Genomic DNA, 19,269 nt, shown 5'->3' with positions numbered 1-19,269 from the left:
AGATCTCAGATCTAATCAGGAGATGGTTGGTTACCCCTGGAACAGTCATGGCACTATTACACCAGTGAGTGTATCTTAATGGTAGGTTGATATTGGAGCATATAAGATCAGAGCTAATTGAGATAATTCATGACTTTTCTCTACCAACAGCCTGCAAAGCATCTTCTGGCACTTCAAATACAAACGAGCAGGGACGAAGCTTCCAGCTCAGTTTCAATTTGATTTTTCTATGTCTTATATTCAAAGTGTGTAGTGTCTTCAGCAATAGGGTCTTCTCATCTAGTTCTGGTGGGGAACCAAGGACAACACTGAGGCTTTTTAACAAATGTACTAACCATTTGGATTGTGATAGATAGAAATGATTGCCAACTTGACTAGATTCAGAATGAGCTAGGAGACAAACCTGGGGAATATCAGAGAAGTTTAACTGAGGAGGGAAGATGCAGTGACATCATCCTATGGGGTGGGGTCCTGAACTGAATGAGAAAAGAGAAAGCAAGGGAAGCGCCAGTAGACACAGTGCGAGCAGCTGCTTAAACTCCTGCTCCCGAGTCCCCTGCATGATGGGCTGAACCAAAAACTATGAACTAAAATAAACCCCTCTTTCTTTAAATTGCTTTCATCAGATATTTTGTCTCAACAATGTGAAAAAGTAACTAATATATGAACATACTTTTTGTGATGGATCTGCTCAGATTTTTTCCTATTATATTGCCATTTATTTATTTATTTATTTATTTATTTATTTATTTATTTATTTATTATGTACATGTTGTTAGGTTCAGGAAAAGACCAGGACCACCTGAAACCACTCTTGAGGCGAAAAAGGGAGAAATTTATTAGGATATAGAGCTGCTGGGCCACTCTGATGGGAGAAAGAGAGGTCAGTGATTTCCTGTCACAACAGACTGGATTTTATAGGATTTCTTTCTTTTGTGCGTAGGGGGTGGTAAGGCTGTGGCAAAAGGGGGTGAGAAGTGAGTCAACAGCAGGTACCTTGGTGGGGGTGGAGTTTCAGTTAGGTATTTTTTAGTTTTTCAACTGGCTGTGATGGAAAATTCCTGTTACAATTAGGGTGCATTGTTAAAAATGTCAGTCAGGTAGTTACCAAGAGACTAAGATGGTTTAGTTTCTGTTTCCCGGAATGCTGCCCACCAGGTTATGGTTACCATGTTGTTGGTCAGTAGTGACTCCATCTTAGGGCCCAGTTCAGCCTAACACATGTGGGGGGTGAAGTTGTGTGTGTGTGTGTGTGTGTGTGTGTGTGTGTATGTGCAAGTACAGACATTCTATCAAATAAAAAAAGTCATATACAAAACAATACATACTGTATTGTTCTGTTAACAGGAACATAAAGAAGAGGTAAAACCAAGTGATAATGGAAGTCAAAACAGTGATTTCCTCTGTGAGAAGGCTGTAAGGAGTGAGGGGAACTTCCAGAGTGTTAGAGATTCCTGTATTTTGATCTGAAGTTGGTAACATAGTTGTGTGTGTATGAAAACCTTGAAATTAATGTGCTCTGGATCCTCCTACCTCAACTTCCCAAGTGCTGGGATTACAAGGGTGCACTACCATGCCCAGCATTGCATACATTTTAAACTCCTTCTAGTTCTTCTTTTTAAAAAAAATACTTTTGAATATGTATATGAGTGTATAGCCTGCATGTGTATAAGTGCACTCATGCTGTACAATGCTGGCACAGTCACATTTCTTCTTTTTAGCCTGAAAGCAAATATGGATTTCTGGAGTAGAAATCATTGTTGTTGCTGATAGAACAATGTTGCACATTCGTTTCCATGCTGATTCTGTTCTCCCCCTTCTGAGACAAGGTGATGAGCCAGGGGAATCCCTAGCATACATCATAGCTCCAAATGATGAATGGGCCTGGTGGGAATTACAGAAGCTACATACTAGCTTAGCTGTGGCTCTCTCCTGCTGAGAAAGGAAAAGAAACCCTCCCTCTAATGTAAACAAACTCTTTGGAAAGTCAATTAATTATCCCAGGGAGGCCAAGGGGAAAGTACCCACCCTGGAATGCAAACATTAGGCTAGAGTGGAGATAATTTTTATTACCCTCTGCATGGAAACAGTTGGCTCCAAGTCCAACACCATTACACCAGAGGAGGAAACAAGTCTGCTGCAAAGTAGATAATCTGTGGCAGGCTAATTTCCTTTGTTCAGAAGGACAAACCATTCAGGAGCGTGAAAATATGGAGCATTGGTTCCTTGACATTGTTTTAATGTACTCTAATGAATCCATCTCCTGCCAATCAGCATTTGAGTTCTCATTGATTTGTCTATATTCCCCATTCAAATCTTTTGCCAGATAAATGTTATTATTTTTCTCAGTTTATGGCATGTCTTCATTTTTATACTGACATCTATAAGAGCAAAAGATTTTGATTATAAAAAGTTCATTTAATTTTATGATTGTGTTTTGGTGCCCCATCTGAAAACTTTTTATCTCAGTGTTAAAGGTTATTTTTTCCTAGAAATGGAATAGTTTTAGCATATTCAAAGTAGATACATGGTGAGTTAAATTGTGACTATATGTGAAGGAGATTAATTGTTATGTATGTATGCCTTGTTTTTTCTGTACTATTACTAAAAGGACTTTCCATTTCTTGACTATCTACTGATGCTATATGTGTATGTCCATTTCTGGATTTATAGTCTTATTGGTCTGTTTATGTATTTTTGTACCAACATCACTCTTTATTTTTAAAGGGGCTTTGTAGTTTTCTGTGGTGCTGGAGCTTGAATTCAGAGATGCTGCTACTGAGCTTTACAGCTAGCCATCTTTTTTGGGTTTTATTTCCTGTACTTTGTGTGCAGAGACATTTTTAAGGCGGTACAGAGTTTTTGGTCCCTTTTATCTAGTTATTATCTTTGTAAATTTTCATAACTGAAGAATGTTGATTGGCACATTAATGCTAAGTAAACCATAAATAGTGTATGAATTTTTCCAGTTTTCCCATGTATCTTTCAAGATCAATCTAAGGTGCCATGTTGTTTTTAGTTGTTATGTCTCTTCAGTCTTCTCTGGTTAGCGATTATTTATCTGCTTTTCTGAACTTTATTTTTTATGGCCCTGATACTGTTAAGGAATATTTTTGAGGTATGCTGTAGACTGTCCTGAAGAAGTCTGAATTTACTTGATGTTTTCCCCATGATTACAGTATGGGTTCTTCTGAAAACATGTCACAGAAATAAAATGTTTTCATTACATCATATCAGGGGCACATATCCACATAACATCATTCATGATATTAACCTTCACTCCTTGCTTAAGGAAGTGTTTGGCAGTCTCTCCTTTGTAAAGATACCATGTGATCTTTTCCTACTTTGAATTTGGGAAGCTAGTCACTAAGTGTGACCCACCCTGCTTAGGAGTAAGGATGGTGGCCGTAATTAATCTCCACCTTCTGAAGGGCTATCTTGGTATATTACTTGGAACTCTACAAAGATTTGTCTCTCATTTATTTAATGATTTTTTCAATCATTTATCTATGTTAACATGGACTTAATATACATTTTTATACTTTGGGTTATGGTTTGTATTAGTTACCTTTCTGGAGGAAGAACTGAAGCTAAGCTCTCACATCTTCAAGCAGGCACAGGAAGCAAGAGAGCAACTGGAGATCTGTCAAGGCATAAAAACTCTTTAAGGCTGCCCCCAGTGACATGCTTCCTCCAGCAAGGCCACACCTTCTAAGACCTCCCAAAACAGTGTCACCAACTGGGGACAAAATGTTCAAATACTTGGAGTCTATGGGGGACATTTTCATTCAAATCACCACATGGTTCAATCCTAGACTACTTACTTTCTTGTTCAGATTATTCCTGCTTTTGACATTGGGAACTCTTTTTGGTTGGCTCCTCTGTCTCTTTGGTAAGCCCCCATCTTTTTTGCTCTGATTTGTCTTGAGTGCTTTGCTTTCTAGTAATACCAGATACCTCAGCCTCATCCTGTGTTTTCTATACTACTTTAAAATTACCCATTTCTCCATGTTCCCTTTCATAACCCTTTGTTTAAAAAGAAGGAATAGAAAGGAGCCTTCAACATAACAAAAGCATGCATGACGTAACCCATGGCTAACACCATACTTAGTGGTAGAGACTGAGTGCATTCCTTCTAAGATCAAGAAGAAGACCCCCATTCTTCATACTCACCAGTTCTATTTAATCAAACACTGGCCAAGGTAATTAAGTAAAAGAAGCAAAATGCTTGTGGTTCTCAAAGGAAGAAGTAAAACTGCCATTATTTATGGATGGTTCTCTATATTCTTGATTATAGATCCTATATGCAGAATATCCTAAAGAATCCATTAAAATGATTAGAACTAATAAATGAATGTAACAAGGCTACAGTACACAAGATTAGTGTACAAAGATCAATTATACTTTTATGAATAAGCAAGAGACAATAAAAATGAATTCCTTTTAAATATGGCATCAAGGGCTAGAGAGATGAAGAGATGGTTCAGGGGCTAAGAGCAATGGCTGTTCTGACAGAGGACCCGGATTCAATTCCCAGCAACCACATGGTGGCTAACAACTGTCTGTAACTCCCGTTCCATGGGATCTGATGTTCTCTTCTGACATCCGGGGACATTGCATGACACTGGTACACTTACATACTGTCCTAGTTTGTTCTTCATTGCTGTGACAAAACACTCTGACCACTACCAACTTGGGGAGGAAAGGGTTTATTCAGCTTACAACTCCCAGGTTGCAGTTCATCAGGGAGCCCAAGGTAGGAACTCAGGGCAGGAACCTGGAAGCAGGAGCTGGAGCACAGGCCATGGAGGAACGCTGCTTACTGGCTTGCTCCCCTGGCCCCTGCTCAGCTTCCTCTCTTATCCAACACAGGCCCACCTGCCCGGGGGTGGCACTACTTACAGTGGGCTGGGCCCCCCCACATCACTCAACAATCAAGAAGATGCCCTGCAGACATGGCCACAGGCCAGTTCAATGGAGTCAATTCCCCAATTGAGGCTCCCTCAACCCAGGTGTGTCAAGTTGACACTAAAGCTATTCAGCACACATACATACAGGCAATATACTTATACACATAAAATAAATAAATAAATAAGAAATATGGCATCAAAAATAAAAAGTGCTTAGGAATAAATATAGCAAAAGATGTAAAAAAAAAAGTCGCACTATGAAAACTAAAAAATACTGTTTGCAAAGATCTCATGCTTATGGGTCAGGAGATTTAATGTGGTAAATATTTCAATATTTTCCAACTTGTTCTACAGATTCAATGCAATCGCTAACAAAATGCCAGCTTATTTCTTCACAGAAGTTGACAAGCTAATCTTGCCATTTCATATGAAAATTTAAATGACCAAGAATAGTGAAATATCTTTAAAATGAAGACGAGAGCTCATATTTCTTGATTTCAAAACTTACTACAGAACAACAGTCATCAAGACACTGCATTGCACCATATACATGTATGTATATATATATATATATCACGAGAGTCCAATAACACTAATAATGATAAATTATGTTCAATTGATTTTCAAAATGATGCCAATTTAGCTCAAGGTTGGGAAAGAAGTATCTTTTAAACAAATCACATGGGAACATTATATTTCCAACAAAGAATATAGTTGTGTTTCACCTTATCACACATATAGGAATTGAGTCAAAATGGATCAGAGTCCTTATCTGAGAGCTGAGATGATAAAACTTTGATAAGGAAATACATGATAATACTTACAGCCTTGGATTCAAGAATGGTTTCTTAAATATGACATCAAAAACATGAACAATGAAAGAAAGCATAAGTAAATAACACATCATCAAGATTAAAAGCTTTTTGTGCTGCAGAGTACACCATCAAAACAGTGAAGAGACACCAACCGAACAGGAGAAAATATTTGGAAAGTATATATCTGATAGGAACTTATATCTAAAATATAACTAACTCTTACAGCTCAGTAATAAAGATAAATCAATAAAATGGGCACGACATCTGAAGAGAATTTTCCAAAGAAGATATAAAAAGGAGGAATGAGCACATGAAAAGACTCTTAATGTCTTTAATCATTAGGAAAATAAAATTTAAATCCACAATGAAATATCACTTCACAGTGTAGGAAGACTTGTACATTACAAGTCTTAAGAAAGTGCAAACTGGACAAAATCTCAGCATAGACGTGGGGAAGTGGGTAAGAAATCCCAATCCAACCTAAGGAGCTTTTGGCAATTAATGGCTGCTGTAAGGGGGAAGGACAGTGTCTTACAGGAATGGGATGCTTGGTGGGCCCAGTGAATGGACCCACACTGAAGGACATTGGGGAACCCAAATCAGACTCTATAGGCCATATTATATATATGAGAGTTCATTAAATTGGTCAGGAGGCAGCAGGGGAAGGTGAGGAGAGGGGAATGGATCTAAATGCCATCAAAGTATATTATATAAAAATCCCCAAAATTCAATAAAAAATGTGAAAATGTAAAAAAGGGACACATATTAACATATAGTGGCAAGGATTTAGAGAAATCAAGCTCTCATGTAGCACTGGCCAGTATGTGAAATGGTAAAGCTACTTTGGAAAACAATGTGTTTAATTCCTCAAATGATTAAACAAAGTTAACAATAATATGATTCAGAAAATCCAATTCTAGGAATATAGTCAGGAGAAATGGAAGCATATGTCTATATAAACACTTGTACAAAACTATTTGTAGCAGCATTATCCATAACAGGCCAAATTTGGAAACAACCCACATACTTATCAACTGATGTGTCATGTCCTTGCACTAGAACATGGCTTGTCAGAAAAAGAATTGCATATGGATAGTGATAGATGAACCTTGAAAACACATGCTCTGTAAAAGAGGCTAGTCACAAAAGGCTACATATCATGCTCTCTTCCACAGCACATACACTAAAAGTGGAACAATACAGAGAAGATTAGCATGGCCCTATGCAAGGATGACATGCAAATTTGTGATGCATTCCACATTTTTACTCATGTAAGAAATTATCAAAAAATTAAGAGAAAACAAAAGGTCACATATCATATGATTCTATTTGTGTGAAATGTCCATGATAGACATGCTTACAGAGACACAAAAGAGACTACTTGTGTGGAGCCGAGGTAAGTAGAAGGGAGTTTAGAATGATTTGGGTGTGATGGCTAAAGGACGCAGAGTTTCTTTCTGGAATGAAGGAAATATTCCCAAATTGATTGTGGTGATGGGTACACAACTTAGCAAATATACTGAAAAACATTTAATGATACGTGAGTGAATTACATAGCAAGTGACTTATATCTCAATAAAGTACTTACAAAAATACTGAGAAATATGTGTGTATGAGTGCTCTCTCAAGGTGTTGGTGAGGGTAGTCCAAAAGACTCCCAGAATCACACAGGCTATTGCCACAACCCTTGGTTTTCTTCCAGAACATGAAGTTAAGACCCTATTACTGAAGATAGAACATACTTTGGACACAGGACTTGAAACAGTGGAGCTGGAAGCCTCTTCCCTGAAGACCAGCTCTCATAGTATCAGAGGTTACTATGCAAGCTACTAAGGGAGAAAAATCAATCCATGGTCCAACTCCGATGTAAAGTCTAATAACCACAACAATGACAGGTGCAGTGAACTATCTCTATTGATGTAGTAGTGGCACTTTTATCTTAGAGGTAATCAACAGCTATCTAATTGGGATTAAGGCCCATTCAATGGGCAGGAACTCGTGTGTGGTACTGTAACAGCCAAATACACTTGGCTGGAGAGGTCATAGATCCTGGAGAAAAAACCTACATCTGTCACATCCTTAGACAAATGTAATTTCTTACTGTATGCTAAATATGTATCCTTTTAGAAAAGTGTTTCATTATTTTTATTTTATGTGCATGATAGTATTGCTTGCATATATGCACCTGTATTGTGCAGTGCCTGGGGAAGTCAGAAAAGGGTGTCAGATTTCCTGGAACTGGAGTTACAAACTGTTGTTAGCCATCATGTGGGCGCTGGGAATCAAACCTGGGTCCTCTGCAAGAGCGGTCAGTGCTCTTAGCTGCTGATCCATCTCTCCAGTCCCAGTATGGATCTTTATATTTACAGACAAGTATATCTCTCACCACTCATCAAATAAACCTCTTTTTGCAACAGATGGAGACTTAAAGAATTCCACAACTGGTCAAACAGAGCGTAAGTGTCTGTGAGATGCCCAGCCCTAAGTGGCACATCTACACTGGAACCTCTACACCTAAGACTCACAGAACATATTAGAACAGGGGTAGAAAGAATATTAATTCACCTCTCAACTCTCACCAGCAAAGTTTCCTCATGCAACAGAGGGTGATTGACACAGAAAGCCACAACTGGCCAAAATGTAGAGAATAAGAGACTGCAGAGTGTGTGTTCCTAGATAGGACTCCCATATCAAACCTCTGCCACTCAGGGCTCAGGGACTACTAAGGAAGAGGAGTCAGAAAGACTGTAAGAGCCAGGGGTGGTGGATGATCACAAAGAAACAGAGTTTTCCAGGAGTCTGGGAACTTGCTCATATGAACTTACAGCAATGGTGAGAGCATGTACAAGACCCATAAAAATTCAAACCAGGCAAAAATCCCAGCACAGAACTGGGGAAATGGGCAAGAAGCCCCAACCTTGACTGAGGAACTATTGGCAGCTGATCACTCCTGGGTAAGGGAGAGTTGGTACCCACTTCTGGGTAAGGGAGAGTTGGTACCCACTCCTGGGTAAGGCTGACTAGGCTCCAGTGGCTGAACTCACACTGAGAGACATCTGGGGACACAAACGTGACTCAATAGGCCTTAACATATATGACAGAATTCATGAAATCTGGTGGTGGTGGTGGGCTAGGGAGGATGCAAATGGGGAGGGGATCTAAATACAATTAAGATGTATGGAATGCACAAAAATTCAATAAAATATTGTAAAAACATAGTAATAATTACAAAAAATATCATGCAGAAGCTGGCCATGGTAGCACATGCCTTTCATACCAGCTCTCAGGAGGCAGAGGCAGGTAGATCTCTGTGAGATCAAGGCCAGTCTGGTCTACAAAGTAAGTTCCAGGTGAACTGGGGCTAGAGAGAGAAAAAAAAAAAAAAAAAAAAAAAAAAAAAAAAAAAAAAGACAGCAACAACAAAATATCCTGAGAAAAAAGACTGACAATCCATTATCAATTTCTAAAAGGATCTATTTCTAAAATGCAAAGCTATTTAACTTTGAAAAACAGAGGAGAAAATCCACAGAGAAGAAAATTCAGATAGCTGTCTTTTTTTTTCTTTTCTTTTTTAATGAGTGTATCACCTGTATGTGTGTAGTGCACCTGTGTTGTGCAATGCCCATGAAAGTCAGAAGAGGGCATCAGATTCTCCTAGAACTGGAGTTATGGGTGGCTATTAGCCACCATGTGGGTGCTTGGAACCAAAACCTGGGTCCTCTGCAAGAACAACCAGTGCTCTTAACCACTAAATCATCTCTCCAGAACCCTCAGATGGCTGTCTTGATAGGGCAAAACAAAAAATCTGTAACTTTGGAATAGAATGAAACTTTCTTTTTATTTTATTTATTATTTTTATTGTTCCAAGCATTCACATGGCAGTTAACAAACTGTAACACCAGTTCCAGGGGATCTGACACCCTCTTCTGACCTTCGTGGGCACTGCACGACACAGGCGCACTTACATACATGCAGGCAGTATACTATTACACATAAAAAGATAAAAAATTTTTTTGGTGTTTTTGAGACAGGGTCTCCCTGCAGCCCCAGCTCTCCTGGAACTCACTATGTAGACCAGGCTGGCCTTGAACTCACAGAGATCCACCTGCCTCTGCCTCCCGAGGGCTGGGATTAAAGGCAAGCGCCACCATGCCCGGCTAAAAAGATAAATATTTTTTTAAAACCCCAAAGGATTAGGAGCATGTCGCTACTCACAGGAATTATGATTGCATGTAAAGATAGTTAAAAATTATGCATGCATATTCAAATACTAATATGAGCATTTGCAAAATTTATAGTCTTGAATTCAGTGATCAAAGAGAAATTCCACATTTACTTATCAGTAATAAGTAGTTAGAAAAGTAGATATGTGCCTTTTTTCTAATCTTCTTGAGACAGGGTCTTTCTATAGCCTCAGCTGACCTGGGACTCACCATGTAGACCAGGCTGGCCTCCCTGTCTGCCTCTAGGTATGTGCCACCACAACCGGTTCAATGTATACCTTTTAAGGCAGCATAAAAAATGCCTGTGGCATGAAAGATCATATTGTGAGAAAATGCATGAAGTTCCATCCAGAGACACTGAAGAAGACCTTTTTTATGGAAAGATATGGGTTGTGATTATGGACTGATGAGGAGGATCTTAGTATCTCTTAAAATTAAGCCATAGATTCAATACTTCCATCAAAATTATAACATGTTTTGGTGAAATTTGACATGATTATAAAATTTGAATATAATTACAAGGATCCAAAAATAAAAACCTTTTTGTGGAAGTTTAGATATTTTCCCCCTGATCAAGGCTTATAAATTACAATAAGACAACAAGGTAGACAAAAATCAGTGAGCACATATTATCTCACATCAATAACATTTGGTAAACAACAAAAGGGGCATTTCAATGAATGGGAAAGGATTGGCAGTGAATGGTTCTGGAAAAGTTCTGTCATTACCTTATTTCACACTACAGAACAAAATGATCTTATACTGATTAAAGAGCTATTATGAGTTGAATTATGTCCCCCAAATTCTTATGATGAAGCCCTAACCTCCAATACCGCAGAATGTGATGTTACTTAGAAATGGAGTAGTGTAGACATAATTAGTTAAGATAGAATGAGATCATACTGGAGTAGGGTGGGTCTCTAACCTAATATGACTGTGTCCTTAGGAAGACACTGGCACAGAGACATACACCGGGAGAGATACACATGTCACATGAGCATTAAGGCGAGATTGGGATAATGTGTTTTTAAGCTAAGGAGCACCAAAGATGGTGGCAAATCATAGGAAACTAGGAGAGAGACATTGGACAGATAGGCCTCAGAGGATTCAGTCCTGTCAACTCCTTGATTTCAGATGACTGGCCTGCAGAGCTGTGCTTGCTGGAGGTTTCTCTGTTAAGCCACAAGTCTGTGGTACATATTATGGCAGTCCCAGCAAACCAGTACTAGAGCCACATGGAACCGCAAAACTAGGAAGCATTTAGGAGACTGTACAGCAGAATGCCTGTGTGACCTTGGGGTCATAAAGTGTTTCTTAAACTTAAGAAGACTAGACAGAAATAAAACAGATAGATGTTGAGCTATGCTAAAATTAAGAATTTCTGCTCATGAAAAGGCTTAATATTAAAAGAGACTTTAAGAGTTAAGCTCCTGGGCTGGAGAGATGGCTCAGTGGTTAAGAGCATTGGCTGTTCTTGCAGAAGACCCAGGTTTGAATCCCATCACCCACATGACAGCAAACAACTGACCATAACTTCTGTTCCAGTGGATCTGATGTCCTCTTCTGTCCTCCTCGGGCACTGCATGATACAGGTACATACATGTAGGCATAACATACATATAAAATAAAAATAAATTTAAAAAATTAAAAAAAGAGTTAAGCTGCCCTCTGAAAGAATGTATGTGCATTATATTTAACTTGTATTAAGTGGAATGTTATGTTTTATGTACATGTATTCTGGATACATACATACTGTCCTAGTTTGCATCTCCATTGCTGTGACAAAACATTCTGACCACTATGAACTTAGGGAGGAAAGGGTTTATTCAGTTTACATCTCCCAGGTCACAGTTCATCACTAAGGGAGCGCAAGATAGGAACTCAGGGCAGGAAGCTGGAGGCAGGAGCTGAAGCACAGGCCAGGGATAAATGCTGCTTACTGGCTTGCTCCCTTGGGCCCCACTCAGCCTGCTTTCTTATACAACATAGGCCCACCTGCTCAGGGGTAGCACTACCTACAGTGGGCTGGCCCTCCCACATCACTCAATAATCAAGAAGATGCCCCACAGTCATGGCCATAAGCCAATCCAATGGAGGCAATTCCCCAGCTGAGGTGCCCTCTACCCAGCACACATACATATCCTAGATATTGGGAAATTTTTACTTAATTTCATACATATCTTAGATATTGGGAGATTTTCACCTAATTTCAAAGGTATTTTCAACAAAGGGGTTTTTGTTCTTGTTTGGCCATTTCTTTCGCATTTTGTGGTTGAGAACTGCCTTATGTAATGGAAACAGTGCTCATATCAAGGAAAGCAATGGCTCTGGAGTGGTTTGTAAATAGCCACAGGGCTGCTTTAGTCAGTACCATAAAGAATGACCCAACAAAGATGAAAATCTTAGCAAGTGTTGAATGACCTTAGCATTCACGATCAACAATGAAAGCATTCTCAGTGCAACAACTGTTGATAGTAATTTAGCTGATGACTAATTAGCCAACCATGCTAATTAACCAGAGTATGTGAGTTGAGGTGAAGTGGATTCTTCTATTCTGGTTTGGAAAAACAGAGCACACATTAATTACCTGCTTTGGTCCAAATCCAGAGGTGGTTTGACCTCACCTGCCATGCCCCCACAATTCTCTCATCCAAGTAATTTAAAGAATGATGGTCTGAAGAGTGTTGAAAATATTAGGTTAGCACACAAATCATTTTGGAGCTTCTTATTTCAAAGTGGCCTACAAAATAATATTGGCAAAATAATATTGAAGAAGAGCAAAATTGGGCAACTAACATCAGGTTCTCAAGGTTTACTGTAAAGCTACAGATTGTCAAATTAGGCTCCATTAGAATCAAAACTGACACAATTGTAGAAAGACAGCATTAGGAGAGTAAAGGAACAGGCACAGGCCAGGAGATATTTACAATATGCACACTGAAGAAATGCAGAAAATAGAATTCTCCTGTAAATTATCCAGAAAAAGACAGAGAGCCTGGTGTAAAAGTGGGCAGAAGCTTGGACAAAAGAAGACATCAGGGGCTGGAGAGATGGCTCAGCGGTTAAGAGTACCATATGGCAGCTAACGACCATCTGTAACTCCAGTTCCAGGGGATCCAATTCTGACCTCCGTGTGCATTGCATGACACAGGTGAACTACATACATACAGACAATATACCCATACACATAAAATAAAAAAATATATTTAAAAAAAAGAAGACATCAAACTATAAAACAAGTATTCTGTAAGAGCAGCAAGTGCTCTTAACCTCTGAGCCATCTCTCTAGCCCTGATTTATTGGAATTTATGAAACAATTTAAAGCATGACAACTTTAGAGAGCCCAGAGTTCTTACACTGAAAGTGAAAAACCTTGTGGGGGACATGGCAGAGAAGCATCGTTGGGGGAACCCGTGCTGAAATCAGAATCTTCCTGGAACGCCTGGTTTCCGGGCTTGGAAGGATAAAGGCGGAAGTGGGCCAAAGCAGGAGCTCTGCTCGGTCCTCAGCAAATTTGCTCAGCACAGCCGAAATGTGAGCGATTGGCCACTGGATGTCACTCTTCTCACACTACAGCTCGGGTTGTCCTCGCAGAACAATACATGAATATACAATGTCCTCATTTACAACTGTGACCGAGGGCACTGGCTCACCTGTGCAGGCTCCTCAATATGAGGTGACTTGCAGTTCATACATAAAATCGACTTTTGGTTTTCAGCAACAAAGAGAGGCTGAGAGACGAGTGGGGGTTCTCAGCTTTAGTTTCAACCCTAAAGTGGTGCTCAGAGGACTACAGCTGTCAGGATGTTTACCTGTCAGTCAAGAGGTGGCAGGCTTCCTGCAGGGTTAGGCCTGAAATTGAGGACTGGAACCCATTTTGGCTTCACGGCTGTCTTAGCTTGCAGTTAAACGAAACACTTAGATCCTTTTGTTGCAAAACATGAATAAGGGGCTGGAGAGATAGCTCAGAGGTTCAGAGCACTGGCTGTTCTTGGCTGAGGACCCAGGTTTGAATCCCAGCATCTACTTGGCAGCTAACAAGTGTCCTTAACTCCAGTTCCAGGGGACACGATGCCCTTTTCTGACCTCTGTGGGCACTGCTTGACACAAGTGCACTTACATACATGCAAGCAATATATTTATACACATAAAAATTATAAATAAAATACAAAAAAACCCAAAAACGAAACATGAATTAGTGGCCAGGTTATGTGGAAAAAGGACAGTTGCTCTAGCTTGGGAAGAAATTTTAGTAATACAAGGTTACAATTTACGTCAGAAGTGTCCCTTTCACCAGTTCCATGGTTTCTAGCCTGTAGACATTGCCTGGTAGTCCGAGACCCCCTTCCTACCCACCGTAGCACACAAGTAGCTTTGACTTCTTCACCCACTGCCTGTCCCACTGACTTTGTCATGTGTTGTGGGGAGATCAGTTCAAAAAATGTATGTTAATGGGGCTGGAGAAATGGCTCAGTGGTTAAGAGCACTGGCTGTTCTTGCAGAGGATCCAGCTTGGGTTCCCAGCGTCAAGGTGGCTAACAACATCTGTAACTCCAGTCCCAGGAGATCCAATACCCTCTTCTGATGTCATGGGCATTGCATGCATGTGGTGTACCTATATACATTCAAGAAAACTACTCATACACATAAAATGAAAAATGATTAAATTTTTTTAAAAAGCTGGGCATGGTGGTGCATGCCTTTAATACCAGCACTCAGGAGGCAGAGACAGGTGGTGCTCTGTGAGATTGAGGCCAACCTGGTCTACATAGCAAATACCAGGCCAGCTGGGGCTAGAGGGAGACCCTGTATCATAAATAAATAAAATAAAAATTAAAAAGAAAATGTATATTATTAAGCTTTGAAAGTAGGAAGATGTTCCCCCCAAAGCATTATTACTGAACAAGAAAAATATATACAAGGAGAAAGAAAAGTAAAAGGTGTTTTTAGCTGTAGACTGGGTCCCAGGTGCTTCATACGAGTATTTCACAGCCACATTGGGCAGAAGGTAGGTAGTGTTTCTTCCATTGAATGGATGAAGACTCTGAGAATAGAAGGTTAAATAACTTCTTGTTGCCTTTGGTTATTGCTGGCACTTGGATGAGTACCCCCCAAGCATCTGTACATAAAGGCGTGTTCCAGACTGTCAGGACTGGGAAGTGCTCCAATCTTTGAGAGGTAGGGCCTAGTGGGAGGTCTTTAGGTCACTAGAGGCATGCAAGGGGGAATGTGGGGCTTTTCAGTCTCGGTTGACTTCCTGGTTTGAGATGTAAGCATTACCTCTAGCATATTCTTCTATCATGATATATGTTCCTTGCCAGAGGCCCAAACTAATGGGCCTGCCAGATCCTGAACTTCACTTCTCTTTACTTCCTAAGAAGCTGTGTCAGGTATTTCCTCATAGTGACAGGAAGTTGATTAACATAAGTAGTACGTGTCTGAGTCACAATTCATACCCAGCTCTTTGGATTCTAAGTCCTGCTTTCTTTCCAGTGTACCCAAGTAGACTCTCAATTCATTGTGGCTAATCAGGAGAAGTTCTATGTGGTGATTTTTTCCTTTTTATTCTTCCCATCTCTTTCAGAATCACCCAGGGTATTCAGAGTTTCCTCCGAAACTGCAGGCAGGGGGCAATGATGACAGTTAAAAATCTCTTGCTTACTACAATGCAATTTACGTTGCTTCCTATGTTTATTTTAGAGCAAAGAATCTGAAACGTAAGATGCACATTAGCGCTGCTAGTTACACCCATTTTTCTCTATATAATTTGAATCCGTAGACAGAAGACAGGGGTTTGAGGATACATCTCCCAGGTTTCCAGAAGGTTAGGAGATGCAAATGAGCTGAGCTGTTGATTCAGTGGAGGTAATTCTGATGAGCACATGCTTGCACGTGGGCCTATAATGTGGTTCATCTCCATAAAATCCCAAGCTTTATGGTCAGAAAGCATTAACTCATGTCTTAGGAACACCCCACGTAGATTATTATAATTCTTGGTGTGCTGCCTAGCCATCTGCTTACCTACAGGAGTTACAATCAGATGGAATGGCTCTACTCAAATCTAGGCTCAGAAAAGAAATGTGAGAATACCTGAATCTTTTCTGTTTCGTTGAAGCAGCACTATTTGTATACCCTCCCAGCATAATAATGAATAAATGGATTATCACTTGGCTTGCTTCAAGTTGATCAGAGTAGGAAGATATTTGAGTGGATATGCCCCCCGCCCCTGTAGTTCTGTGAGAATGTATCAGTGATGTCATATGGCCCACCAGTAAGCTAACGACACTGAAGTGCTTGCTGCCTTGTATCTCATCATGGTCTCTACTGAATTTCAGTTTCCAGATTTAGCAAAATCATGTGGGAAAGCATGTCGCAATTCCATTGGGTAATATTAGGCTTATTATTATTAGGTAATATTAGGCTTATAGTTTTCTTGAGAGAAGAATGGAAAGTGGATGATAGCATGACCAGACTCTTGTTAGTCCTTCTCCCTGATTATCAAACATGAACATTTTGGTTGTATGCAAACAAAAATACCACATTTCAACTCCTCTCATCTCATTTTGTCAGTGGTCTCATTGACCATGTGGCTCTATCCAGGCATAAAGTATAGATGGACTCCACTTAATTTAAGAACTACTTGTTTTAAAATACTTTATTATTTCTATTATTTTATTTTTGTGTATGAGTGTATTGTCCATATGTATGTAAGTGCACCTGTGTCATGCTGTGCAGTGTACATGGAGGTCAGAAGAGGATATCGGATCCCCTGGAACTGGAGTTATGGACAGTTGTTAGCTGCCATGTGGGTGCTGGAATTCAAATCCGGGTCTTCTGCAAGAGCAGACAATGCTCTTAACCACTGAGACATCTCTCCAGCCCCAGAGCTATTTGTTTTATTCTCTGAAAATATGAGTATTCTATTTCAAAGAGTGATTAGAACATATTGCAGACAAAAATAATGTCATGATCTAATGCCTATTACAGTGTTCCTGTATCATGGCCACAGAGTCATGGCCACCTTAAGTCATGGTCCCTGGAAGATGTGCAACAGAGTGTGGCATCATTACTCTGGGGAGATAACCAAACCTAAAACTCAATTCCTTCCTTCCTTCACCGACATTCATTGGTACCTGTTAAGTGCTCACTGTGCTAGCCCTGAGGACACTAAGCAGCCACAGCACTTTCTTTCATGAGGACCAAACTCATGGATAAGACAACAATTTCACCAAGAACCTTGAGATTACAAACACAGTGAGCCGGTGTCCGATGATTGTTAGATGCCAGGAGGACAGGGAAGGAAAGGGAGATGAACCAGTTTGCATTAGTATTTCCTTAAAATAGATTGTTTTCACAGTTACTCTGATATCAGAAAGAAACTGTAGAATTCAACTTCCTCCCTCCCCTTCTCTCCTGTCCCTTTCTCTCTCTTCTCTCTTCTCTACTTCCCGTCACTCTCAACAATTGCATGCTGATATTGGAATAAACACAATTTTATGGGGAAATAGTTATAGCTATAATGCCTTTATTTAGCCGCCACATCATTAACACCTCAAAAGCTAACATTAAAAAGAATCACCTTTTCTTTTTTTATTCTATTTTTCTAGACATACTCCACATACTGTCTTGTTCAGCTATATGCAATTTTTCAAGGACTATCAACTTCTATCTAAGACAGGTCAAATTTTGGCCCAGGTTCAAAGAACTTCAAGGAGTTTTATCTTTAAAAAAATTCTTAATCTCAGGCCATGATGGGTGAGCTTGAGAGCCTGGCACAGAACGCCTTGGGCATCACAGAGGAGTTGCTGCGCAGACAGCTCTATCCGGAGGTGCCTCCAGAGGAGTTCCGCCCCTTCCTGGCGAAGATGAGGGGGATTCTTAAGTATACTGCATCTGCAGACATGGATCTCAATCAGTTGGAGGTATTCCTCCCTGTTTAGACCAAGAAGCAAGGTGGGATCACGTGCGAACAAGCTGCCGTCATCTCCAAGTTTTGAAAGAGCTGTAAGACAAAGATCAGAGGGAGCTTTGAGAGACAGAGCCGCTGAGACAATGGACTTCGGGGCCTGAGCTGGAGAGTTGATGGTAAGTCTCAGTCAAGGCACGCAGCTAAAATACACACCCCTGTTGCCATAATAGAGCTAGTGTTTGGGAAAAGTGGACAGGAATCTGAATTTCTTTGTCTGGAATTTGATGAGAGTAGTGTCAACTAAATCCTGAAGAAGCTGTGGAAGGTAGAAGAAAGTATCAGCACGCTGATGCAAGCAGCCTAAGTGAAGCTAATGTGGAAATTGTTGAAATAAAGGTGTTCATTATCCCCTCCACTGACCTTTATAAAATCTTGTTTCACCATCTGTGTTACCAAAATACATTGTATACATATATGAAATTCTCAAAAAAATTTTTTTTTACTCCAATAGCCTCACCCTGCATCCCTGTTCAGCATGGAAGAAGCCAGAGTGGTTGGCCTCCCTATTCCCTATTGGCAATTAGGGTAACCCCTTCAGAGGATGGTGTGATAAGAATAGAAGGTAGGAATTGGCTAGGCAGTTAGGGTAAAAAGATCCCAAAGAAATGTAGCCAGTTTCTGGGCTAAAAGTCAAAATGTCCTTGGGCCTGTTAGCAAAATACTCTGTTCCAAAGGCCAAAAAAATATCAAAAGTATTTGGGAGCTCTTATCTAATCCTTGAAAGATTTTAGGTTTACCTCTTCAGAGGGAGGACTGTTGGAGAGGAGGGAGTGGGCATGGATTTGATCAAAACACCTTATATACATGTATGAAATTCTCAATAAAGTTTTTGTAAAAATTTTTTTAAATCTGTTTAAAATACTCTGACAAAAGCAGCTGTTAGAGGAAGGGTTTGTTTTGGCCCACAGCTTGTGATGGTCTATCATGACAGGAAACTCCTGGCAGCTGGGGCTTGAGGGAACTTTTGTCACAAGTCATTCCAAATCAAGACGCAGAGGAGGATGGCTGCTCACACTCAGCTAGCTTTCTCCTAGTCCAGCACCCAAGCCCAGGGAATGGTGCCGCCCACTGTTAGAATGGATCTTTCCTTCTCAATTAACCTAATCCAGATAATCCCCCACAGGAGCCCAGAGGCTGACCTATTCCAAATGATCCCTCACAGGTATGCCTGGAGGCTGGACTCTTAGGAGAGTCTAGATCCTGTCAAGTTCTCAATGGACACCTACCACCACAGCAGGTGGCCAGGGCAGAGACAAGGAGAAAAGCATTATGCTCTTAGGGTGGGTGTGTGAAATAGTGAATGAATTGTCACATACACTTGAGCCAAGCATTGTGTAAGTGATTCTGCCAGT

The 19,269-nt window shown here is 40.2% G+C and overlaps 1 non-coding gene and 1 pseudogene across 1 annotated transcript; both read left to right on the top strand.

The window, feature by feature from the left end:
* Nucleotides 1-6,884: 6,884 nt before the first annotated feature.
* On the top strand, nt 6,885-6,990 carry LOC115068281. Its single transcript, XR_003847636.1, has one exon. It is a non-coding gene; the product is annotated as a U6 spliceosomal RNA (small nuclear RNA).
* Nucleotides 6,991-17,699: 10,709 nt separating this feature from the next.
* On the top strand, nt 17,700-18,221 carry LOC103724944 (annotated as a pseudogene).
* Nucleotides 18,222-19,269: the final 1,048 nt, after the last annotated feature.

The sequence above is a fragment of the Nannospalax galili genome, unplaced genomic scaffold (assembly GCF_000622305.1).
Source record: "Nannospalax galili isolate Female #2095 unplaced genomic scaffold, S.galili_v1.0 scaffold186, whole genome shotgun sequence".
In the NCBI taxonomy this organism is placed as follows: Eukaryota; Metazoa; Chordata; class Mammalia; order Rodentia; family Spalacidae; genus Nannospalax; species Nannospalax galili.
Note: the sequence above shows the minus strand (reverse complement) of the source record. Positions and strands in the feature narration are given on the sequence as shown.